Source organism: Lepisma saccharinum, chromosome 11, assembly GCF_977018435.1.
Source record: "Lepisma saccharinum chromosome 11, izLepSacc3.1, whole genome shotgun sequence".
In the NCBI taxonomy this organism is placed as follows: Eukaryota; Metazoa; Arthropoda; class Insecta; order Zygentoma; family Lepismatidae; genus Lepisma; species Lepisma saccharinum.
Window position 1 is genome coordinate 69115194 of NC_139239.1, and position 27052 is coordinate 69142245.

The 27052-nt window shown below is 39.8% G+C and overlaps 1 protein-coding gene across 1 annotated transcript in view; it reads left to right on the top strand.

Moving 5' to 3' along the window:
* Cow (Proteoglycan Cow) overlaps positions 1 to 27052 on the top strand; it is a 499652-nt gene that overhangs the window by 209651 nt on the left and 262949 nt on the right. The window lies entirely within an intron of this gene.

Genomic DNA, 27052 nt, shown 5'->3' on the forward strand with positions numbered 1-27052 from the left:
TTTTATGATTAGTTGTTGTATCATGTAAAATAGAAGGTGCAATGGAATTATTTTGTTTAATAGATAGGCCTGTAAAAAAATGACACTGTCAAGATTAAGAATGGCTAAATGGTCTGGAAGCGAGACCATATTCGAACTAATAGGTTTATATTCTGTGACTTTGTTGATATGGTTTTGTGAAGCATGCACATTTTGTACAGTTGTAAGAAATCGTTATTTTTAGAATGAAGTGTCAAAAAGATAAATTGGGATAATGTATGTACTTTTTTATGTCGTTGTATGGTTTATTTAAGGACATGTAGTTAAACTTTACAATTGGTGACGAGGTTTAAATATTAAAGATTGAGATTAGGGTGGACGTTTCCAGGTTAGACCTCTTTAAATCATTTAATACAGAGAAAGGGAATATTACCACATACTTATATAAATTTGATCAGTTTTGCTTGGCTAATGGTTTTGCAAGAAATGTTGTTTGATTTATTTAAGGACATGTAGTTAAATTTTACAGTCACGTTGCAAGATCTTTTAAGAAAATTTTGTCTTTAAGTTTTCTAGCTCCTGAGAATTCAAATCACTTTAGATTGAATGCGATCTCTCGAAGGTTGAGGCAGTTAAGTAAGAGCCTTAAGCTACTATTAGATAGGTGTATGAGTCCACCCAAAATGTATGCCTCCGGCAGTTACTGTGATACAATATGTTCACACGGATGGACGGACGAACATGATCGGCGCCTAAGGGGTCCTTTTAGCTGCTCATTCATTACGCTAGTGTTCGTCAATGTCAAAGTTCGACTCGAGATCGCTGTTAGCACCCAGTGTTACCACATGAGGGGAATTTCCTTCGGCGCAGGGAAATGCAAGTAATATTTTAGATAAAAATAAATCAAATAGAAGTTTTATGGAAATTACGAAGATTGAAGAGAAATTTGAAGACATCACGTATTAGATTTAAACTCTTTTGAAGTGTGGTTCGTATTTTTCCTTTTGTCCACAATGGGCAATAAATATTTTCTCTATTTCTGTTTGGAAAATGAAGTATTATTTTATTTTATTTTCTCTTTTATTTTAATGTATTCAACCAATCCTATTTTTTGTAAATCCAAGTTTTGTAATGGACCAATGATGATGATGATGATACAGGGTGTCTACCAGTCAAGAATGTCAAGAAATCAACAGATAGGTCAAGAAAGGCAAGAAATTTTGCTAGCGGTAAGGAATTTTTTGCTATTTTGTACAGTATTGTGAATATACATTGTTATATACCTCTACTGGGATTTCATAAAATCGAATATTTGGAAATCTAAAATTGCGTTGAGTTGTAGTTAAGATTTGTTCACTTCGTTTCTTAAGAATTACATTATTGTATGTATGAAGTTTTGTAAAAATCTTCTATGTATATAAAAATGGATGCGTGTGTGTGTGTGTGTGTGTGTGTGTATGTTTGTTCCGGCATAACTCTCGAACGCCTGGAGCGATTTCAACCAAAGTTGGTACACGTATCACTTGCAATCTCGAAAGAAATACGGTGGGGGTAAAACACCCCTGGCACCCCTAGGGGTGAGGTGGGAAGGGGTGACCTGAAAAAATATTCGAAAACGACCGATATTAAATTCCGTACAAGCAGACATCCGTGACTCTATACAATCCCGCACAACGATGGTGTTTCTCGGGTTGTCTAACATTCAGGCTGATATGAGTTTGTGTTGCGAAAACGTCCGATATTAGTGTGGAATCCATAGTTTACGGGGTCGCTAAGATTGAAAGTGACACTCCCAATGCCGTTCAGCTCCAAGACACCCCTGGCACCCCTAGGGGTGGGTGGGAAGGAGGTGACATGTAAAACGACCGATATTAGTGTGGAATCCATAGTTTTCGGGGTCGCTAGGATGAATAGTGACACTCCCAATGACGTTCAACTCCAAGTTCATCACGTACCGGCATGGGGGGTGAGAAATGACCTACATTAGTGTCGAATCCATAGTTTTCGGAGTCGCTAAGCTAATTGGTGACCTTCATTTATTGTGGAACCACAAGCAAAGAAACCTGCGTGGACCTGCGACTCCTGTGTACCGTACTCCCGCAAGGAGGGGAGGGGGAGAGTTGACCATGCTTCCTTTTGGCCCGAGCTAAACGGAAGAAGGGAAAGCTGCGCGGGGACTTTTCGTCCAAGGTTTTTTTCCTTGTGGTCGCTCTATAGAAATAATTACTTTCCTGTCTAATAGAAGATTGGGATAAATGTATACCCGGGCAGCGCCGGGTAATGAGCTAGTATTAAATAAAATATTGTGGCCATTCCCCATCCAGGATGAAGTCCGAAGCATTAATTTTGACATGCATCCATGATTAAAGCAAGTCTAAATATCTTGTTTGTTAAGAGTGAAGCTTCAGTTTTCATTTTAACCCGCCTTTTGGTACGGAGTTTTCATTGATTAAAAATATGTATTTTCTTAATTTCCAACTACAAATGAGTAGTGTGTAATTAAATATTAAGAAAAGGGGGGGAGTTCAGGAAAAAGTAAAGAATTTTGGATTTCTAATTTCGGTAGACATCCTGTAATAATAATAATAATAATAATAATAGATCCAGTTTTGTGATGGTGATTTTAATTTTTTTAAATTTTCAGTAGGATACGCCCAAAGAACCCCCCGAAAATACTTAGGTCGATAAAGAAATTTTTTCGCTTAATCAGTTTCACGTTTATTCCGTTAGTGAATTTTGAGTCCGCGGTTATTCTTTTCGGCAGTTGTACCTGTTTTAGGTGTTGGGTTCGCAGTTGTACCTGTTTTAGGTGTTGGGTTCGCATTTGTTCCTGTATTAGATGTTGGGTTCGCAGTTGTTCCTGCATTAGCTGTTGGGTTCGCAGTTGTTCCTGTATCAAATGCTGGGTTAGCATTAAATACGTTTGGCAGTCATTCCTGTATTAGATGTTCGGTTCACACTAAATCCATTTCGCAGTTGCTCCTGTATTACATGTTGGATCGCAGTTGCTCCTGTATTAAATACGTTTGGCAATTGTCCCTGTATTAGATGTTGGGTTCACATTAAATCCATTTCGCAGTTGCTCCTGTATTAGATGTTGGATTCGCAGTTGTTCCTGTATTAGATGTTGGGTTCGCACTAAATCCGTTTCGCGACTGTTCCTTTCCCGTACTTGATTTTGGTTTCCCGCTTAATTCAGTTTACTGCAGTTCCTTTCGGGGTTGTTCCGTTTCGTAATTGTTTTTCGCGTGCAATCCGCTCCGCTCTTAATCATGTGTTGCGTTTCGCGGTGTTGCCACCGTGTTGCAGGTAGGTGTGGAAGTGTAACACAGAACGATGAAACAAGACGGTGATTTATGCGAGCACTCAACCCAGGAGGGTCCGACGGCGGCAATCCCGTCATGTCATTCGTAACATACAAGAGGCGTGGAGACGGGAAACTTGCGAGTGGCGGAGGTTAATGGGGGAATTGCTTTGTACGTCCTTGCTTGACCTCCGTAAGAACCTCCGGCTTTCATTTGCATTTCCGGGACACCAGAACCACGCCCTTTGTTGTTGGGACAAACCGTTTGGGTTGGGTTGCGTAGCAGATCTCGGCACGGACCTCACTTGACGGGCTTTGTCAAATGCAGTGAGAACGGAAGCGAGTAATGTGCCATGCGCGCACTTCAACATGCACCAGGGAGGGCCTACAATCATTATGTGTAATATATTGCTACACAGTAGCGGCGGGTTGGTGACAAACTTGGAAGGGCAAGGACCACTTACTTTCTCTTGGTAGACAAGGCTTAGAGCGTTTTGCACACGGACCGATAAAATCGGTGTAGTCTCCGAAACCGATATCGTCAGCACCAGAAATCAACGGGGGTTAATGGCACGGCAGCGCACGTGTACATTTTCCCGATCGCGCGCTTGCATACATACCGTTCTTTTGCCGGGGTAGTTTTCGGCGACAGCGCCGACCCTAACAGCGTGTTTTTTGCACGCACCGACACGCGCCAAGGCCTTGGAGGGAACGCAATAGCCTGATGGCTCTTGCTCTGCGTTGCCAACCTCCCGATAAGAAAAAGCTGTTTAATCTGTTGATATTATGCTAAATGCTGATGAATTGTTCTAGGATCTAAATAACAACAACAATGAATTATTATTATTGATTAACAGTAATTTATTATTATGGTTATTTTTCGGATTATTGTAATTTTAAGTTATGCATCTATTTTCCGAGATGAGTTCAACATTGAAGCTGGAGAATATTTGAGATGATTCATTCGTCGACTACAAAGCGGAACATTTGTTTGTCCCCCACAACTTTCTACCGGTTTCTTGCCGTGAAATGTTTTTCGCGAGGTAAACTGGGGAGAATAAAGAAAAGATGAAGAGGATAGAGTGTGGTTGGAAAAGCATGTCCCTGGACCGGAAATAAGATCTGGATGTCATTTTATTTTTAATTTCTCAAAATATCGTCATTTGAAGTTAATTTCTCCCTCCCAGAAAAGCAAGTTTACAAATTATGCTAGATTTTCCCAGTATGTAAAAACAGGGTGCTAGGCGCCAACGAAACTCAAATTGTGCTAGGTTTGGCATCGTTATGCTAGCTAGGTTTGGCATCGCTGCCCTGCTTCAACACAACAACTTCCAGCTAAATTGTATGACTTTGGTCTGTGTCCTCTTTTTCATTGCCCGAGACGCAGGGGGCTGGTCCCGACTCTCGATGTGTCGAGGGGAGCTCCGGACGCATACCCACCATCGAAAGGTCTTTCCAGGAAAGTTGTCGGAAAGAACCGGCAGTCGGCAAGAACCGACCATCGCTCGCTGTGAAAAAGACCCAGACCACCAGTCATAAGTTTGATTTGTGTCAAGGAAGAAGCTGTTGTTAAAATAGTCTCCCTTTGGGACAAAGCCAGTGAAGGATTCTTTCGAAGTTTCGAAGGCCGCATTGAAAAGCAAAAAGGCTGGAATTGAGATTTTGCTTTCTTGAAACCTGCCTTTCACCAAATGGAGAGAAGAACAAGTTGGAAGGGTATAAGAACTGCCTTCTAGAACTCTTGGTGCAATTATTTCAATGATTTCGCATTGTGGGATGCACCCAGTATCGTATTTTATTTCTATCGCGGTTGTATTTACGTCGACGATACAAAAAACGCAAGAAAAGAACCTTTTATTCGAGGCAGGGACTATTTCACAATAGACCTATCGGGGAGACCAAGGTATCGGCGAGAACTCAGATATTATCCGCGCTTGTGGAAAATTCATGCCGATGTCGGTGTCGTCGCCGGTAACGGCTCCGACAAAATATCGGTACGTGTGCAAGCGCTCTTAGCATTAAGATGTTATAGTGCATTGGCCAAAACGGGCAAATAGTGAGGGGCAACGCTACAGTGTCTTTTCACAAGTGTAAAGTGACAAGACAGGGTCAAAGATGTACGTAAATACCGCCTGTATCCTTCCAGACGTATTCAATCAACGAATACAGCAACGTCGTTAAGGGTAACACTTCGCCTCCGAAAATATTCACCCCCAACCAAATTGTCCGAGGCTAAGAGGGGAAATCTACATTGATATTTTGAAAATAGCCTCCAAATTATTTATTTAAAAACTTTTCGTATGGATCACAAATGACCTGGATTCGAATCTCGGTCTGGGCATGAGTGTTCTTTGTGAGTGTCGCTTCATCAATTTCAACGTATCATCCATCATTCGTTCTCATTGTCGCGATTAGCCAAACGGGGCAGAAAAGCAACGCCAACTTGTGCGACGATATTCATGTTCGTAATACGAGGCACCACTGTATGTAATAAAAACTGGATATTGGACATAAATGTTTATTATGATGACAATATTAATATATAGGAAATATTATGTAAAGGGTGGCCTATTTATAATGTATAAATTTCTCGAAAAATTCACATAACACGAAAAAATGTGACATATGAAAATATAATGCTGGAATGGACCGTTACAAGATACTCTTACCTCCTGGGCTAGGAGGACCTGGAGTTCACGATACTTCCTGAAATAAACACGTCTCAGAGATAGTCCTTATTCGTTACCCCTGGGTTTTGCACATCAATTGTTCGTTAGTCCATGCCGTTGCGAACTCTACCAACGATTCTCCTAAAGAGTTCTGGCAGGAATTCTAAGATGGTGTAATTCTTCAGAATTTAGAGTATCATGCTGTTTTTTTTTTTTTTTTTCAAATGAAAGGTTCCCCCCCCCTCATCCCTTCTTCCTCCCAAATCGTTATCGAGACAGGCCCAAAGATCAACCGAACATAGCATTCCTCATTACGTTGCGGAAATTTGAGAGTTTCGTTTAGTCGACCACCCTGAATTTATCCACCTTTTTTGCCTTCCGAAGTAGAGCAGATAGATGAAGGGGAAGTGATGGGAACTTAAAAAAACAAAACAAAAAAAAAAAAAAAACGCCCTTTCATCCAAGAATCCGGCGCATAGCATGCGAACGTCGCGTGCTTGCTTGTATCTCTTCGTGCTAGATACGAAGTGAGATAGGGACACATTTTTTCATTAACTTGGGTTCCGGGAGTCGGATTAAAACATGGAGTGGATATTGTGGAATAGACCTATCAATCAGGATTGTCATTCTAATATAAGATTTTAATTAAGCTTCGTACTACAGCTCACTCCTCGCCGGCCAATGAGCCGCTCGCACGTTTCTTCATTTTTTTAATATCCCACCTCCCGTCTTCCATGCCAGGTGTTGTGCCTTTCCTTCCTACGCTAACGTTATTTTCAGAAGAGACTTGAGATTTAATTGAAGAAATTCTTTTCCTCAACTATCCTTGACATGTGAGGCTCGTAGTGTATGGGATGCAATTTCTTGAAATTGCCATTTATGTTTCGAGAGTATCTCAAATTCTTTCGACATGACTACGCTACTACGCATCGTGTAACAGTTTATAGGTATAGTTCAGATGATGACTTAGGATGCCTGCATTGAAGCGCTATAGTTCAGATGACAACTTATGATGCCCCAATTGTAGCAGTATAGTTCCGCTGATGTCTTATTATGCCCCAATTCAATTGTAGCAGTATAGTTCAGCTGCTAGGGCCTCCCCCATGGCGCAGTGGTAGCGTCATTACCTTGTAATCGAGGGGTCCCGGGTTCGATACCCGGTGGAGGCACAAGTGGTTCGGATCCCACTTTAAACTGTAGGTCCAGTCCCGATTAGCCTTACTGTGCATAAAGTGGACTTAAAACACCAACTCAACAAGTTCAGCTGCTGTCTTATGATGCCCCAATTCAATTGTAGCAGTATAGTTCAGCTGATGTCTTATGATGCCCCAATTCAATTGTAGCAGTATCGTTCAGCTGCTAGGGCCTCCCCCATGGCGCAGTGGTAGCGTCATTACCTTGTAATCGAGGGGTCCCGGGTTCGATACCCGATGGAGGCACAAGTGGTTCGGATCCCACTTTAAACTGTAGGTCCAGTCCCGATTAGCCTTACTGTGCATAAAGTGGACTTAAAACACCAACTCAACAAGTTCAGCTGCTGTCTTATGATGCCCCAATTCAATTGTAGCAGTATAGTTCAGCTGATGTCTTATGATGCCCCAATTCAATTGTAGCAGTATAGTTCAGCTGCTAGGGCCTCCCCCATGGCGCAGTGGTAGCGTCATTACCTTGTAATCGAGGGGTCCCGGGTTCGATACCCGGTGGAGGCACAAGTGGTTCGGATCCCACTTTAAACTGTAGGTCCAGTCCCGATTAGCCTTACTGTGCATAAAGTGGACTTAAAACACCAACTCAACAAGTTCAGCTGCTGTCTTATGATGCCCCAATTCAATTGTAGCAGTATAGTTCAGCTGATGTCTTATGATGCCCCAATTCAATTGTAGCAGTATAGTTCAGCTGCTAGGGCCTCCCCCATGGCGCAGTGGTAGCGTCATTACCTTGTAATCGAGGGGTCCCGGGTTCGATACCCGGTGGAGGCACAAGTGGTTCGGATCCCACTTTAAACTGTAGGTCCAGTCCCGATTAGCCTTACTGTGCATAAAGTGGACTTAAAACACCAACTCAACAAGTTCAGCTGCTGTCTTATGATGCCCCAATTCAATTGTAGCAGTATAGTTCAGCTGATGTCTTATGATGCCCCAATTCAATTGTAGCAGTATAGTTCAGCTGATGTCTTATGATGCCCCAATTCAATTGTAGCAGTATAGTTCAGCTGATGTCTTATGATGCCCCAATTCAATTGTAGCAGTATAGTTCAGCTGCTGTCTTATGATGCCCCAATTCAATTGTAGCAGTATAGTTCAGCTGATGTCTTATGATGCCCCAATTCAATTGTAGCAGTATAGTTCAGCTGCTGTCTTATGATGCCCCAATTCAATTGTAGCAGTATAGTTCAGCTGATGTCTTATGATGCCCCAATTCAATTGTAGCAGTATAGTTCAGCTGATGTCTTATGATGCCCCAATTCAATTGTAGCAGTATAGTTCAGCTGATGTCTTATGATGCCCCAATTCAATTGTAGCAGTATAGTTCAGCTGCTGTCTTATGATGCCCCAATTCAATTGTAGCAGTATAGTTCAGCTGATGTCTTATTTTGCCCCAATTCAATTGTAGCAGTATAGTTCAGCTGATGTCTTATGATGCCCCAATTCAATTGTAGCAGTATAGTTCAGCTGATGTCTTATGATGCCCCAATTCAATTGTAGCAGTATAGTTCAGCTGCTGTCTTATGATGCCCCAATTCAATTGTAGCAGTATAGTTCAGCTGATGTCTTATTTTGCCCCAATTCAATTGTAGCAGTATAGTTCAGCTGATGTCTTATGATGCCCCAATTCAATTGTAGCAGTATAGTTCAGCTGCTGTCTTATGATGCCCCAATTCAATTGTAGCAGTATAGTTCAGCTGATGTCTTATGATGCCCCAATTCAATTGTAGCAGTATAGTTCAGCTGATGTCTTATGATGCCCCAATTCAATTGTAGCAGTATAATTCAGCTGCTGTCTTATGATGCCCCAATTCAATTGTAGCAATAGCAATATAGTTCAGCTGATGTCTTATTTTGCCCCAATTCAATTGTAGCAGTATAGTTCAGCTGATGTCTTATGATGCCCCAATTCAATTGTAGCAGTATAGTTCAGCTGCTGTCTTATGATGCCCCAATTCAATTGTAGCAGTATAGTTCAGCTGATGTCTTATGATGCCCCAATTCAATTGTAGCAGTATAGTTCAGCTGCTGTCTTATTATGCCCCAATTCAATTGTAGCAGTATAGTTCAGCTGCTGTCTTATGATGCCCCAATTCAATTGTAGCAGTATAGTTCAGCTGATGTCTTATGATGCCCCAATTCAATTGTAGCAGTATAGTTCAGCTGCTGTCTTATGATGCCCCAATTCAATTGTAGCAGTATAGTTCAGCTGATGTCTTATGATGCCCCAATTCAATTGTAGCAGTATAGTTCAGCTGCTGTCTTATGATGCCCAAATTCAATTGTAGCAGTATAGTTCAGCTGCTGTCTTATGATGCCCCAATTCAATTGTAGCAGTATAGTTCAGCTGATGTCTTATGATGCCCCAATTCAATTGTAGCAGTATAGTTCAGCTGCTGTCTTATGATGCCCCAATTCAATTGTAGCAGTATAGTTCAGCTGATGTCTTATTTTGCCCCAATTCAATTGTAGCAGTATAGTTCAGCTGATGTCTTATGATGCCCCAATTCAATTGTAGCAGTATAGTTCAGCTGCTGTCTTATGATGCCCCAATTCAATTGTAGCAGTATAGTTCAGCTGATGTCTTATGATGCCCCAATTCAATTGTAGCAGTATAGTTCAGCTGATGTCTTGTGATGCCCCAATTCAATTGTAGCAGTATAGTTCAGCTGCTGTCTTATGATGCCCCAATTCAATTGTAGCAGTATAGTTCAGCTGATGTCTTATGATGCCCCAATTCAATTGTAGCAGTATAGTTCAGCTGCTGTCTTATGATGCCCCAATTCAATTGTAGCAGTATAGTTCAGCTGATGTCTTATTTTGCCCCAATTCAATTGTAGCAGTATAGTTCAGCTGATGTCTTATTTTGCCCCAATTCAATTGTAGCAGTATAGTTCAGCTGATGTCTTATGATGCCCCAATTCAATTGTAGCAGTATAGTTCAGCTGCTGTCTTATGATGCCCCAATTCAATTGTAGCAGTATAGTTCAGCTGATGTCTTATTTTGCCCCAATTCAATTGTAGCAGTATAGTTCAGCTGATGTCTTATGATGCCCCAATTCAATTGTAGCAGTATAGTTCAGCTGCTGTTTTATGATGCCCCAATTCAATTGTAGCAGTATAGTTCAGCTGATGTCTTATTTTGCCCCAATTCAATTGTAGCAGTATAGTTCAGCTGATGTCTTATGATGCCCCAATTCAATTGTAGCAGTATAGTTCAGCTGATGTCTTATGATGCCCCAATTCAATTGTAGCAGTATAGTTCAGCTGCTGTCTTATGATGCCCCAATTCAATTGTAGCAGTATAGTTCAGCTGATGTCTTATGATGCCCCAATTCAATTGTAGCAGTATAGTTCAGCTGCTGTCTTATGATGCCCCAATTCAATTGTAGCAGTATAGTTCAGCTGATGTCTTATTTTGCCCCAATTCAATTGTAGCAGTATAGTTCAGCTGATGTCTTATGATGCCCCAATTCAATTGTAGCAGTATAGTTCAGCTGATGTCTTATGATGCCCCAATTCAATTGTAGCAGTATAGTTCAGCTGCTGTCTTATGATGCCCCAATTCAATTGTAGCAGTATAGTTCAGCTGATGTCTTATGATGCCCCAATTCAATTGTAGCAGTATAGTTCAGCTGCTGTCTTATGATGCCCCAATTCAATTGTAGCAGTATAGTTCAGCTGATGTCTTATGATGCCCCAATTCAATTGTAGCAGTATAGTTCAGCTGCTGTCTTATGATGCCCCAATTCAATTGTAGCAGTATAGTTCAGCTGATGTCTTATTTTGCCCCAATTCAATTGTAGCAGTATAGTTCAGCTGATGTCTTATGATGCCCCAATTCAATTGTAGCAGTATAGTTCAGCTGATGTCTTATGATGCCCCAATTCAATTGTAGCAGTATAGTTCAGCTGCTGTCTTATGATGCCCCAATTCAATTGTAGCAGTATAGTTCAGCTGATGTCTTATGATGCCCCAATTCAATTGTAGCAGTATAGTTCAGCTGCTAGGGCCTCCCCCATGGCGCAGTGGTAGCGTCATTACCTTGTAATCGAGGGGTCCCGGGTTCGATACCCGGTGGAGGCACAAGTGGTTCGGATCCCACTTTAAACTGTAGGTCCAGTCCCGATTAGCCTTACTGTGCATAAAGTGGACTTAAAACACCAACTCAACAAGTTCAGCTGCTGTCTTATGATGCCCCAATTCAATTGTAGCAGTATAGTTCAGCTGCTAGGGCCTCCCCCATGGCGCAGTGGTAGCGTCATTACCTTGTAATCGAGGGGTCCCGGGTTCGATACCCGGTGGAGGCACAAGTGGTTCGGATCCCACTTTAAACTGTAGGTCCAGTCCCGATTAGCCTTACTGTGCATAAAGTGGACTTAAAACACCAACTCAACAAGTTCAGCTGCTGTCTTATGATGCCCCAATTCAATTGTAGCAGTATAGTTCAGCTGCTAGGGCCTCCCCCATGGCGCAGTGGTAGCGTCATTACCTTGTGTGACGGGCTCACGGAATCTGACCTATGTCAATGATGGAATCATTAACCAAAACCCAAACCCCAATGCAACCCATCCTATCGGTAGCGCTGGTAGCAATGACTGGTATATTACAATGATAAATTTCCCAAATAAACTACCTACAACACCCCAAAATTATTGTTCCAGGAACCTAAAACAAACCCTCATAAATTCCTTAGTTTCACGGTATTCCCCTATTTATTTCCCCATTTATACAAGCACAAAGAATACCCGTAGTGACCCGTGAGAGATGAACATTCCCCCTTTCTGGAAAAGAATGTTAACATTAATACACATACAACTATCAACTACACACTGCATGAAATTTTTGGGCTGAAACGCAAAAACATAGATCCAAGCGACATATTTTATTATGTTCCAGGACGTGTATATATATTAATCACAAGTCTACGGTCGTCGCTTAATGTTACTCAACTAGGCCAATTGCGACACTTACCAATCAGCATCATTACATTCACCTACACAATGAGTTATGGCTTACGGAAATTTTAAATAAAGGCACGCTGTGCTGTGTGAGTATAGAACTCGCAATACAGTGTCATACCTACTAAAACATATAACAACCTATATGCATTGATTATCCATGGATCATAACACAAAGAAGAACCTAATAGAATTTCAATTTAGACACTCTTATTAAAGATATTAACGTAACACAAATATTAGGCCAATAAACTGGTTTTATCAGATGAGGAATTTTTATCCCCTTTGCAAAGCTGACATTTTCATATCAATATATTGCCATATTAACTTGGCATCATTTTATATTGAATACCTTTTACAAAATTATACATCGAATGCAAATGCACCGCATATTAATATTTGAAGTAAATTATATTACTGTCCTTTTACATTAATTTTTGACTAGTCAATAATTTTTTTCCAAGATGGCTGCGCGACCGTTATGTTCTCGCTACGTTTTGCCGTTAGGCGGATTCGCGAATCATGGCCATGAATAAGCTAATAACACACGGATGCTAGCATATTAATCGAAGTGTTGATATATCACTTTTATCCAATTTTCAAGTGCAAACTCCCGATTGTCACTCGGATGGAAGCCAATAAAGTGTACTTACATATCACAACTGTTTCCCACCAAAGTTCGTTACGACTGTTGTTTACCAAAGTTCGTGACGACGGTTTTCAGCTCAATTATCCATTGTCACTCCAACGTTCACTTCAATGTTCATAGGATATCACACTTCGCAATCTTTAGCGAACAAAACGAGCTAATCTGATTAACTTGTAATCCAGGAATAACTGCGATTACCGTGGTTTCTTCAGGCTCGATAAATCTCAACGCCATTCTCCATGCTTCCTTCCTGACCAGCTCCTTAATCCGTTCCCGCTCTCTGATTCCTGAGACACGATTCCGTTCTCCAAACCTCTATTGTTTTTCATATACACCCATGAGTTCTTCGAACCGTTCTTTTACCAGTTCATAGAAGTCGATTCAATTCTCCCCAAACTTCAACGTTTTCCTTGGCTCTTGTCCAGATGCATTTCGAAATTCTAATGAAGTTCGTATTTCTCAGATATGTTAGTTTAATTAGACATTAATAATCCTTGAATTAACATAACATTTATAAGCAGCTCACCAAACACAACTTAATTATGCTAATACGATGTCAACCGTCAACTGATGACATCTATTGAGTAATCTTGTTACCAAAGAGCAATTCAGTCAGCCGTACCGTATACAGCTGCCACCTGTGAGCAATTTAATGTACTCGCTAAACTTAATGTCTAAGAACAAGCTTTATGACAACAATCGTCATAATTGGCGCCCAACAAAAGGCCGGACCCAATCCAAACATGACCCCTTTTACAATATCAATCATGACTTAATAATTCACCATACAAAGTTACAAATGGAACATGCACAAACACCATATAAATATGGTTAGCGATCATACTCAACTACAAACCTTATTTACATCAAAATTATATTTGCATTGTGAAGATTGAATGAGTTTCCCAGAAGGTTAGAAGTTCATGTCGCACCGGTCACTACATGCTTGAAAACAAGGGAAGAAGATCCGAGGTCATCATCTCGTATGCTGGCTCGCCGCAGAACCGTACCTACTTGGCTAACTTCGCCCGCCGCAGGCAAAATTCCACTTAACCCACAGGAGAATGTACCAAACCTCAGTCCTCACTACCCCCAACTTCATCTTGATTGCCTTTAATGGCAACACTTTGTGTAATGCTATCTCAAGCAATGACGTAAAAAATTATTTTTACCCCAAGTAAATGTTCAGATTATTCTCCAAAATTTTGCGGGTTTGGTCTACCAAATTGTCAGGAAAATGTTATTGCACAAATCCAATTCTTTATTCGGACTAAATTCAGCAAACTTAACTGAATCCGTGCAGGGAGAATTCACTACAGAACAGAAGATCCATCAAACTTAAAATGACGTCGATCTAATAGGACACGATGAGTATTCATTGCCACCAAAATTATAACTATGATTTTTCGTTATTCACACAGGAATCTAACCCAGACATTTATCATGAGTAAGCCCAAAGGTAAGTTTTTGTAGGACTTATGATTTCATGTTACTATGCAAGATTTTAGAGGAAGTATGTTCGTACCTCTTGAATATTTGCTATAATGGTTATTTCTTACTATAACCCTGGAATTCTATTGAGAAACTCATATTAATATAGAAGCTCCAAGACGGATTAGTGTCAGGATCCAACCATTACTATGTGGCAAACGTCCTCTCGACACTTTACCGTTCTCACATAACCTACGTGTGGAGACATCCTTAGAAGGAAGAACAAATTCGACCTCTAGTGTCCATGATATTCCCCTCGGTTTCCATAGAACGCCACAAATCGTGATTCTTTTCAAGAGAAATTCGTACAATTTTTTGGAATTGACAGATCTTACACCTTCAGCAACAGTACATAAGAGAAACTGTCTACTTTTGAAAACGAGATTAACCTGTGGCTTATATGAAAGTTAGTCATTTACCCATTAATGATAGCGAAGTTAAATTAAAATTCATCGTTTGCTTCTACCTATTTATATCCTGCACTCATATGCCCTTGACATATCTAATCCTGAACTACAATTTAGACACATGACCCAACTGAACTGACGTTTCAAAAGTAAATTAACGTTCGAATGATAATTACCCTCAAAATTATTTTAAACACCCGAGAATACATAAGTTATAATAATTGTCCATTTAAATTACATTACCTATAATATTTACATTTATACAAAGCGAAGTTCCTAAAACTGATGAAAGAGTGATGATCGCTCCGATGAACCTCTCAAGGGTTCATCTTTGAGCAATCATACTCATCCGATCGCATCTCATGCCATTTTCTTCTGACATGAGTACGGTGCGATGTGTGTCTCACACTTTGCACAAGAGAAATTCCTAAAAGAAGAAGATGCTTTAAAATTTCTTCCCGCATTTTTGTTCCAGTGTTTTTCCGAGGAGACTTGTTAATTTTTCTCTTCCTAACATGGCTAGGATGGAGAGAAACTCTCATACCAACTGCTCGACTGACTACAGAAGTTTTCTGAGCAGGTGAATCCCTAGAAGCTTTAACTTTTACTCTCATGCGCCACCTATACTTGTCTGGACAACTATTTCCTAGCTTCCTCGAAGAAACAACCAACTTCATACTGGCCTTTCTTACGGACAAGGGAACACGCATTGAGTCATACCAAATGCTACTTCTGGGTTGGATTGCTATATTACTCACAACTGTCTGCAGAGGACATTTCGATGCTGGTTTCATAATGTTACAAACTGAAAGATCTTGAGCTATGGACTCTTCATGCAAGTAATTATCAGCTATGGACAAGGTGGACCTGTTCTGAGTGGATACAGCACGAAGGGGTATGCAATTACGGTTCACTTTACTTACAGAGCACCTCGTATCAACTTGCACCTTGGGAACAACCTGACTCAATGAAAACGAAACGAGAGAACTGCATTCTTCAGAACTACCACCTGATAAAGAATCTTGAAAGCTTGATTTTGGTACAGAAATACCATTGGTACGGAGGTCAACAGGCAATCGCTCTTTCCTGTTACTCGACACTCCAAGGGCACACACCTTGCCTACAAAATGTTTCCCATCACTAACCTTATGATATTTTTGTTCTAAGATAACACTTTTATCAAGTTTGCTAGTACTCTGTGCATCTTTTTCTGACCCTTCTGCCCTGCTCATACATTCGACCCTATACTGAGAGACTGACAGAGTGAGATCTTGAAGACCCTCACTCGTCTTAACAATATCTTTCTGCAAGTCCAGAATACATTTGTTGGTGTCATTTATGTTAGATTGTAGTCCACCCACCAAACTGCTTGCATGAGCTGTAAGTTCTGACTTCAGCGAATCAGCGTTTTCCCTGTTTCTCTCATCACACTGCTTGATGAAAGCAAACAAGGATTCAATTGTAACAGGCTCTTGTTCTGTTCCCATTTTTTTTTATTTATTTATTTTTTTTTTGTGAAAATTTTATCACCGCAACAACTCTGCCAGTGAGTCCTCGTAATCTACTGTGACGGGCTCACGGAATCTGACCTATGTCAATGATGGAATCATTAACCAAAACCCAAACCCCAATGCAACCCATCCTATCGGTAGCGCTGGTAGCAATGACTGGTATATTACAATGATAAATTTCCCAAATAAACTACCTACAACACCCCAAAATTATTGTTCCAGGAACCTAAAACAAACCCTCATAAATTCCTTAGTTTCACGGTATTCCCCTATTTATTTCCCCATTTATACAAGCACAAAGAATACCCGTAGTGACCCGTGAGAGATGAACATTCCCCCTTTCTGGAAAAGAATGTTAACATTAATACACATACAACTATCAACTACACACTGCATGAAATTTTTGGGCTGAAACGCAAAAACATAGATCCAAGCGATATATTTTATTATGTTCCAGGACGTGTATATATATTAATCACAAGTCTACGGTCGTCGCTTAATGTTACTCAACTAGGCCAATTGCGACACTTACCAATCAGCATCATTACATTCACCTACACAATGAGTTATGGCTTACGGAAATTTTAAATAAAGGCACGCTGTGCTGTGTGAGTATAGAACTCGCAATACAGTGTCATACCTACTAAAACATATAACAACCTATATGCATTGATTATCCATGGATCATAACACAAAGAAGAACCTAATAGAATTTCAATTTAGACACTCTTATTAAAGATATTAACGTAACACAAATATTAGGCCAATAAACTGGTTTTATCAGATGAGGAATTTTTATCCCCTTTGCAAAGCTGACATTTTCATATCAATATATTGCCATATTAACTTGGCATCATTTTATATTGAATACCTTTTACAAAATTATACATCGAATGCAAATGCACCGCATATTAATATTTGAAGTAAATTATATTACTGTCCTTTTACATTAATTTTTGACTAGTCAATAATTTTTTTCCAAGATGGCTGCACGACCGTTATGTTCTCGCTACGTTTTGCCGTTAGGCGGATTCGCGAATCATGGCCATGAATAAGCTAATAACACACGGATGCTAGCATATTAATCGAAGTGTTGATATATCACTTTTATCCAATTTTCAAGTGCAAACTCCCGATTGTCACTCGGATGGAAGCCAATAAAGTGTACTTACATATCACAACTGTTTCCCACCAAAGTTCGTTACGACTGTTGTTTACCAAAGTTCGTGACGACGGTTTTCAGCTCAATTATCCATTGTCACTCCAACGTTCACTTCAATGTTCATAGGATATCACACTTCGCAATCTTTAGCGAACAAAACGAGCTAATCTGATTAACTTGTAATCCAGGAATAACTGCGATTACCGTGGTTTCTTCAGGCTCGATAAATCTCAACGCCATTCTCCATGCTTCCTTCCTGACCAGCTCCTTAATCCGTTCCCGCTCTCTGATTCCTGAGACACGATTCCGTTCTCCAAACCTCTATTGTTTTTCATATACACCCATGAGTTCTTCGAACCATTCTTTTACCAGTTCATAGAAGTCGATTCAATTCTCCCCAAACTTCAACGTTTTCCTTGGCTCTTGTCCAGATGCATTTCGAAATTCTAATGAAGTTCGTATTTCTCAGATATGTTAGTTTAATTAGACATTAATAATCCTTGAATTAACATAACATTTATAAGCAGCTCACCAAACACAACTTAATTATGCTAATACGATGTCAACCGTCAACTGATGACATCTATTGAGTAATCTTGTTACCAAAGAGCAATTCAGTCAGCCGTACCGTATACAGCTGCCACCTGTGAGCAATTTAATGTACTCGCTAAACTTAATGTCTAAGAACAAGCTTTATGACAACAATCGTCATACTTGTAATCGAGGGGTCCCGGGTTCGATACCCGGTGGAGGCACAAGTGGTTCGGATCCCACTTTAAACTGTAGGTCCAGTCCCGATTAGCCTTACTGTGCATAAAGTGGACTTAAAACACCAACTCAACAAGTTCAGCTGCTGTCTTATGATGCCCCAATTCAATTGTAGCAGTATAGTTCAGCTGATGTCTTATGATGCCCCAATTCAATTGTAGCAGTATAGTTCAGCTGATGTCTTATGATGCCCCAATTCAATTGTAGCAGTATAGTTCAGCTGATGTCTTATTTTGCCCCAATTCAATTGTAGCAGTATAGTTCAGCTGATGTCTTATGATGCCCCAATTCAATTGTAGCAGTATAGTTCAGCTGATGTCTTATGATGCCCCAATTCAATTGTAGCAGTATAGTTCAGCTGCTGTCTTATGATGCCCCAATTCAATTGTAGCAGTATAGTTCAGCTGCTGTCTTATGATGCCCCAATTCAATTGTAGCAGTATAGTTCAGCTGATGTCTTATGATGCCCCAATTCAATTGTAGCAGTATAGTTCAGCTGATGTCTTATTTTGCCCCAATTCAATTGTAGCAGTATAGTTCAGCTGATGTCTTATGATGCCCCAATTCAATTGTAGCAGTATAGTTCAGCTGATGTCTTATGATGCCCCAATTCAATTGTAGCAGTATAGTTCAGCTGCTGTCTTATGATGCCCCAATTCAATTGTAGCAGTATAGTTCAGCTGATGTCTTATGATGCCCCAGTTCAATTGTAGCAGTATAGTTCAGCTGATGTCTTATGATGCCCCAATTCAGTTGTAGCAGTATAGTTCGCTTGATAACTTAGGATGCCTGCATTGTAACGGTATAGTTCAGCTGATGACTTAGGATGCTTTCATGCATGCATTGTAACAGTATAGTTCACTTGATAACTTAGGATGCCTGCATTGTAACGGTATAGTTCGCTTGATAACTTAGGATGGCTGCCTGCATTGTAACTATATAGTTCAGCTGATGACTTAGAATGCTTGCATTTTAACGGTATAGTTCAACTAAATGAACTAATGACACTGGATGTCTCCATTGTAGCGGTATAGTTTAGCTGATGACTTAAGATATCTCTACTGCAACTGTATAGTCTAGCGTGCTGCTTAGAATGACTTCATATTAGCAGTGTAGATCACCCGGTGATTTAGAATAAAACCACATCAAAGCTGTAAGGTGGGTGCTATATTCACGGGTCTCCCCACGTGAAACAGATTTTAGTGATCGACTCCCGATATCACCAGTGAATGTTCCTGATTGCAGTCCTGGCATGAACATTCCTTCGCGTGTGCTCCTCATCAATTTCATCATTATTCATGGTCGTCAACCTAAACGACAATGATGCAAATACTTACGGAGTAAATTAACTGGCCATTGAAGCCTTGGTAAAATTAATCTCCAGTTAAGGAAAAAACGATGTGGAAATTGGAAGTCCCAGCCAGGTCTTAGAAGTTATCCACCGTTAAAAACCTTCGGAGTTAACAACCTCCCGAAAGTGCTACCATCTCCCGTGTTTTTTCCTCTCCGGGAGCTAATCCTGCTCGGGACGTGGCGGTGTTACCAACAACATTTTGCTCGCATCGGATTCCGTTTCCGCCAGGCGAATGTTCGGCCAAGATTACGAGAACGTAAAAACCCGAAGGGGAAAAAAAATCTCTTCCGGTCGGATGGTTCCGCTACAGATGTGTTGGGCAACGGAGCAGAAGGGATTCGGATAAAGCTCTCCCGTTTCCTACCGAAATCCTTCACACTCCCCTTGCTACAGGAATCTTCCTGCGGGGCGACGGGGTTGAAGAACATGCGTTATTCCTCTCTTGCAGTGATATGTTCGGTTATGGCGTTCTTTAGCTTTGGGGCGCTATGCTTTTTTTTCGTGCTTCTCATTAAGTCCGGTTCTTGAACTTGTCATTAATCTTAAAAAACGCACAGAGTCGGGAGAGAATTGTTGGTGGTATGGAATCATCAAAGTACACCATAAATCCCTACTTGCTGGTAGACTGATCGATTTTTATTTATTATTTTATTTCTTACTTAGCGTCGCTTTACTGAACCTCCATCTTGGAAAATGGCGGACACAAGCCGATTTTAGCCTGCAAGTTTCGAATGGAAGGTCCGACTTAAACGTAACATATTAACAACAGATCAAATTTTTCACATCAGACAGACACTTGAGAAAAAGTGGGTATATAATCAAAATGTCCATCAGCTATTCATTGATTTTTTTAAAAAGCATATGATTCAGTCAAAAGAGATAAATTATATAATAAATTAGTCGAGTTTGGAATACCGAAGAAACTCTTTAATATGATAAAAGTATGCACCAGTCAAACAGAAAGTAAAATTCGTGTGGATTGTCTGACAAATTTACAATTCTTGATGGGTTAAAACAAGGAAATGCATTATCTCCATTGCTCTTTAATTTTGCCTTAGAATACGCTGTTAGGAAGGTAAAATAAACTAACGAAGGACTAAACTTAAACGGTGTGACTGAGTTGTTAGCATATGCAGATGATGTAGACTTACTGGGGGATGATGTAAATGCAATTAAGAATAATACTAAAATATTTTTCAAAGCAGCTAAAGAGATAGGTTTGGAAGTTAGCAAGGAGAAAACTAAATATATGCTTCCGGGCCGAAACCAAGTGTTAGGTAATAATCAAAATCTAATTATTGGTAACAACTCTTTTGAACCAGTTTCCAAATTCATGTAGGCCTACTTAGGAGTAATACTAACAAATGAAAACAGGAAATAAAAAACAGGCTTAACTCAGGTAATGCATGTTACTTTTCTCTTCATAAACTTTTGTCTTCTCGTTTAATATCTAAGAAACTAAAAGTTAAAATATACAAAACATCAATTTTGCGTGTAATATTATATGGATGCGAAACTTGGTCCCTTACATTGAAAGAAGAACATAAATTGAGAGTATTTGAAAATAAGATTCTTAGAAAATATTTGGGCCTAAAAGGGATGAGGAGACAGGTGAGTGGAGAATGTTACATACTTTAGAAGTACATAATTTGTATTCATGTCCAGAAATTATTAGAATGATTAAATCAAGAAGACTTAGATGGGCAGGCCATGTGGCACGAATGGGAGAGGAAAGAAGAATTTACAGGATTGTTGTTGGGAAACATGATGGTAAGAGACCAGTAGGGATACCAAGACGATGATGGAGAGATAATGTTGAGATGGACGTAAAGGAAATTGGTAGGGATGAAAAAGAGTATATAGATCTTGCTCAGGATAGGGACAGATGGAAGACCTGTGTTGCTGCAGCCATGAACCTTCTGGTTCAAGAAGGCTAGAGAGTTTGTTAGATTGCGCCCCCAATAACGTGAATCTAGCGACCCTACAATACCGGGGATCGTAACAGGATTTTTTTCTAAGAGGATGCATGTGGGATACACCAACAGTACGTGCTTCTTTCCCCTTGAGCTGCGAACTTTGGGTAATTGCTTTCTGGTCCTTACGAAACTCACACTGCCTTGCTAAGATTTTTTCTCCCTTCGTTCTCATTAACAGAAGATGGGTGATATGTTTTAGATTGGTCCCCCGAAGCAGGGTATAAAAGTTTTTTCCTGGCGAAAATTTTATAGCGAAAAACTGTAAGCTCATTAGCACTTGCTAATTAAATGCAGAAAACTTCTGAGCTTCCTTGTTTTTGCGTAAGAGGCCGCTGGAGACAGGAAAAAGGAAAGTGAGAAGAAAGATAGTAACAAAATACAATGGGAGGCGTTGCTTATGCTCAGGAGACCTGTTGCTCTTGTTTTCTTCTTTTAGAGGCGGAATTTCTGAAAGAAGAACATTTGTGGCCACTTGGGAATGCGTGTCCGTACTGGGGATGGCCACAAAATGCGGATAACGGGTATCCGGATTTCAAATGATCCGTTTCGGGTGCAACGCATAATTCAAGATACCCGGATAATCCGAATATGAGGATAAAACAGATTTGATTAAGGATTTGTAGGGAATCCGTACAGTGAAATACAAAATGACGAATAGAAGAATATGTGGACAGCCCGTGAAACGGATAAACGATAATTCGGATAACCCGAATATCAGATATCCGTATAATCCGCACAAATTGCATATCCGAAGATCCCTGGTGTCGCAACGCACTGTGCTAACCACTCCGCCACGGTGGTCGGCTGGAAAGTTATTCATGAACACCCTTAATTTCCCAGCGAATCTATTCCCACTAATGTAACACTTTTTTTTTTAGAGGCACATTTGACCTAACTTAGTGCCTATTTTAAATGTCAGGCCTACGAGCCTATATTTTTATACAGGGTGTGACCTGCATATCTAGGAAAATCAGCCTGTGAATAACAAGTCACAGGCAAGTCTGTAAGCGTTGAAAATACGTCCAAAAGCGTGGAAAATTCCGGGAAAGTCGCGTTTTTTCTTCTTCAAGTGTCAGGATGGGAATGAATATGAAAACCACTGTACCAGGTTCCTAAAGGGAGATATTGCAGTTTTTATACTTTAATTTTGTGAATTAATTTTGAAAAATGTTGAATAAACTTTATTCTCTTGAATGGTAACTGCACTTTATCACTTTAAAGTTGGTTATGGGTGTACCGATGCAGCTCAAAATAATCTGGAAATTTATTTTAAAATTGTCCGGAAAAGGCAAAACAAATTCCATGACAAAACAAGTTAGAATCCTATGATATTATCGAACTTATTGATTAATAATGAGAAAAAGAAACGTTTTGTCGTACAGGGCATATCATTCGAACAACTCTCTTCCTCTCTAACACACACACACCCTTCATCTTTTCTTTTGGTAGAAACCTTCAAGCTTTTTTCATCAAGTTTCGCGATTGCCTGATATGCAAATTAGTAAGCGGTACTTCGGTCTTTACAATTAACCAAAGTTTAATTTAACTGGAGAGTTACACAAGTTCGTTTGCTGCTCATAAATTGAATTGAAAATGTTCTTTGCTTTCACGAACTTTTGCTACTTTCATTTTTTATCGAGCTCGCAATTATCACTGTATGCTTTTTTTAAAAAATAAAATTATGTACCCAAGAGTAATTCATGAACGTGAGACTTGCATTTTATACTTTTGCAAAGTTTTTTTAATTAGAAGGTATAGGGGAGTATACGTAAAACATGTACAATTTGAATTTTGTTCTTTTTAGTTTCGCATTTCTGCGACTTCCTGCTAATCATGACAATGAAGATGAATGATGATTTGATGAAATTGAAAAAAGGACACTCATGAAGAATTCCCATATCTAGGCTGGGATTCGAACCCGAGACCCCTGGCGTCGTAGCGCGCTGTGCTAACCACTCCACCACGGAGGTCGATGAGACACATCTAAGAATATGCGCTTATGAAACATCAACTTATTTCCTTACATGCATCACGAGAATAATGTTCATAAATTCGCGCTTCTTTTATACGTACGTTACTGTTGTGTGAAGTTTGTAATTAGTATAATTATAGCCTACCTTTTCATTTTAGGGTATGTCTGTTTTTCATTATATTCATGTTTTTGACGAATCCGATTTTTTAATATCAAGTAAAATTGCATATCCGATCATACAATTACACGTACAATCCTTCCTTCCTTCCATTAGCATCACAACCTTTTGTGGGTTTTAGCTTTCTCAGACAAATCATTCCAATCTTTCCTCTTCTTTGCCATTTCTTTCCAATTTCTAACTTTGAGAATCTTTAAATCTTCGCATACATCTTCAATCCATCTCATCCTAGGTCTTCCAATTGGTCGCCTTCCCATAGGTTTCCATTCTAGTATACGTTTTATAGTTCTCATGTTATCCATTCTTTGTATGTGGCCTAACCACTTAATTCGTTGACTTTTGATATATCGTATAATGTCTGCACCATTGATTAATTTTTCTAGTTCCACATTATTTCTTATTCTCCATATATCATGTTCTATCTGTACCGGGCCAAAGATCTTCCTTAAAATTTGTCTCTCAAATATACTTAATTTGTTTCTATCCTTCTGTGTTAGGGTCCAGGTTTCAGCAGCATATGTAACCACTGGTCTCATCATAGTAAGATATATCTTCATTTTTGTATTTCGTTTCAGAAGTTTCGATTTTAGCAGGGATACATTTGCATAATAGGCCTTATTACCTTTCTTTATTCTTTCGTCTATTTCAGATTCTATTTTATTGTTTTCATTAAGTGTAGATCCAAGGTATGTACAGTTACTAACACATTCAAAAGAGTAATTATTTATTAATATTGATCTGTTATTATTCATGTTTGTTCTATAAATATTCATGTATTTAGTTTTCTTTTCATTGACTTGGAGTCCTACTCTTGCAGCTTCCTCTACTAGACTTATAAACGTTTCTGAAAGAGCTTTCTTACTTCTTGCTACAATAGCTACATCGTCAGCATATGCTGTGACTTGTTTTAGACTAGTACTGATGTCTCCTCTCACATCTAATTTTTTAATCACTGAGTCCAAAACTAAATTAAATAATGTTGCTGAAAGAGGATCTCCTTGGCGGACTCCTGTCATGACATCGAAAAAGTCCGATCTTGCATTTTCAATTTTAACTGAGGCTCTAGTGTTTTGAATTGTCATTCGGATTAATCTTACTAATTTATTTGGTATTCCAATTTCTTGTAACCTTTGTAATATTGTTGGTCTATATATTGAGTCGAAGGCTTGTTTGAAATCAATAAACAAAACATGCAAATCTATATCATATTCATAGCATTTCTCGAATATCAAACGCATCATCAGGATGTTATCTGTAGTACTTCTGTTATTCCTAAATCCACTTTGATACTCTCCAGTAGAGGAAGTCAGAGAGTTCTGCGCCCGAAAGTGAGGCTCGGTGAGGCTCGCCTTAATGGATTTCTCTCGTAAGGCATGAGCCTTATTTTCTCGCAGTGTTGCCAGCTCCTCACTCGAAAAAATCACCAAGGTTTTTTTTGGGTCTAACCTAGCCTAAAGCAAGGAGCTGGCAATCTTGCTTGAGGCTCGCCTTAATGGTTTGCTCTTGTAAGGCATAAGCTCTATTTTCTCGCAGTGTTGCCAATATTTTACTCGAAAAAATCACCAAGGTTTTTTTTTGGGTCTAACCTAGCCTAAAGCAAGGAGCTGACAATCTTGCTTGAGGCTTGCCTTAATGGTTTGCTCTTGTAAGGCATAAGCTCTATTTTCTCGCAGTGTTGCCAATATTTTACTCGAAAAAATCACCAAGGTTTTTTTTTGGTCTAACCTAACCTAAAACAAGGAGCTGGTAATCTTGCTTGAGGCTTGCCTTACAGTGCATAAAGCAAGAAGCTGGCAATCTTGTTTGAGGCTTGCCTTACAGTACATAAAGCAAGGTTGCCAACCTACTGGTATTTTTGCCATAGCTTTTTACAAAAAAGAGAGAGAGGAAAGAGAGAGGGAAGAGTTAAACAACCGACAGCTGCCAACATTTACCTACAGTTTTTTTTTTTTGGTCTAACCTAACCTAAAGCAAGGAGCTGGCAATTTTACTTAAGACTTGCCTTACAGTACATAAAGCAAGGTTGCCAACCTACTGGTATTTTTGCCATAATTTTTTACAAAAAAAAGAGAGAGAAGAGAGAGAGGGAAGAGTTAAACAACCGACAGCTGCCAACACTCACCTACAGCTTGGTCTAACCTAGCCTCAAGCAAGGAGCTGGCAACCTTGCTTGAGGCTTGCCTTACAGTGCATAAAGCAATTTTTGCCAACCTACACATACTGGGCAAGGAGAGCCGGCAACAAACATGCACTGCCGTAAAAGAGAGAGATGGGTGGATGGCAACACAGTATGTGTGTGCGTGTGTGTGTATAATATGTAGCATTATTAACTAGAGAGTGTTGGCAAACCACCTGCAACTAAAAAAATAGAGATGCCAATGTTGCTGTAAGATGAAAAGAGAGAGAGAGAGATTTATGGCTGGCAACAGTGGTGAGCGAATGCATCTTATCGTAATTTTCCAAGTCCCCGGGGGACCAAATGTTTATATATTGTGATTTTTGTAAACCTCTCTCGGGGGAATGATGTGCCACACGCGTGCGCGTGTTTTTTATTATTTCTGTATTGTGACGCAAACAAACAAATAATAATTGTTGTTTTTTTTAGGATACCTGGCCCCTATAACCTCGCCAGGGTGCGTGGTGCCCAACCAAAAAAAAAGTAAAGGTTCTAACGGCCGCGGTTAGATAACTACATACCTCTGTAGAGTTTCACGTGTTTTTTTTTCTCAAAAAATCCTATGGGACACCTCTGTTTATCAAAAATTCGAGATATATTTGCAATTTAATGCTGTGGACTTGGAAAATTTTCGATTGACGAAAAAAATTGGTTCTATGACGACCTATGTTTATTTTGGTATGGGAGGACAGAGGACACCGAGATTCGACCGACACACTAAACCCGACCTCTCTACGCGTACTCTACGTCACCAAAAAAAATATCTCCTCTTGTCGATAAGTCGTCATGTTGTAATCAAAGGGTCCCGGGTTCGATACCTACTGGATTCCGATTCTATTTTAAACTGTACGCCCAGTCCCCCGATTAACCTATCTGTGCATAGAGTAAACTTAAAAAGTCGGTCAATTATTGTCGCGATTAAGGATTAAAAAAAAAGAGGGGTGGGTGAAGTTAGATTCAAAGAGAATGCCACGTGATTATTTTGATTCAATAGCTCCGTCTAGTTTGCTGCATTTTTTGACTGCACTCACGCGTCTAGTTGGTTACACGGTGCAACCTATTTTGTTGATTTTGGGTGTCATGTAGTGTATTTGGTGTCTGCACCACGTCTTGGAGAGGTGTAATATGTGGTGTGGTGTATGACCACGTGGTGAGTGGTTAACTAATCAAATGAATGTTTAAAGCAGCAGACAGGTATTTGTTGAATCTTCTGAACTTGAACACCGCTATTCGTCTACTTGGTTGAACGTTATTTTTTTTCACCAGCCTGACACCGGGATACACCTGCAC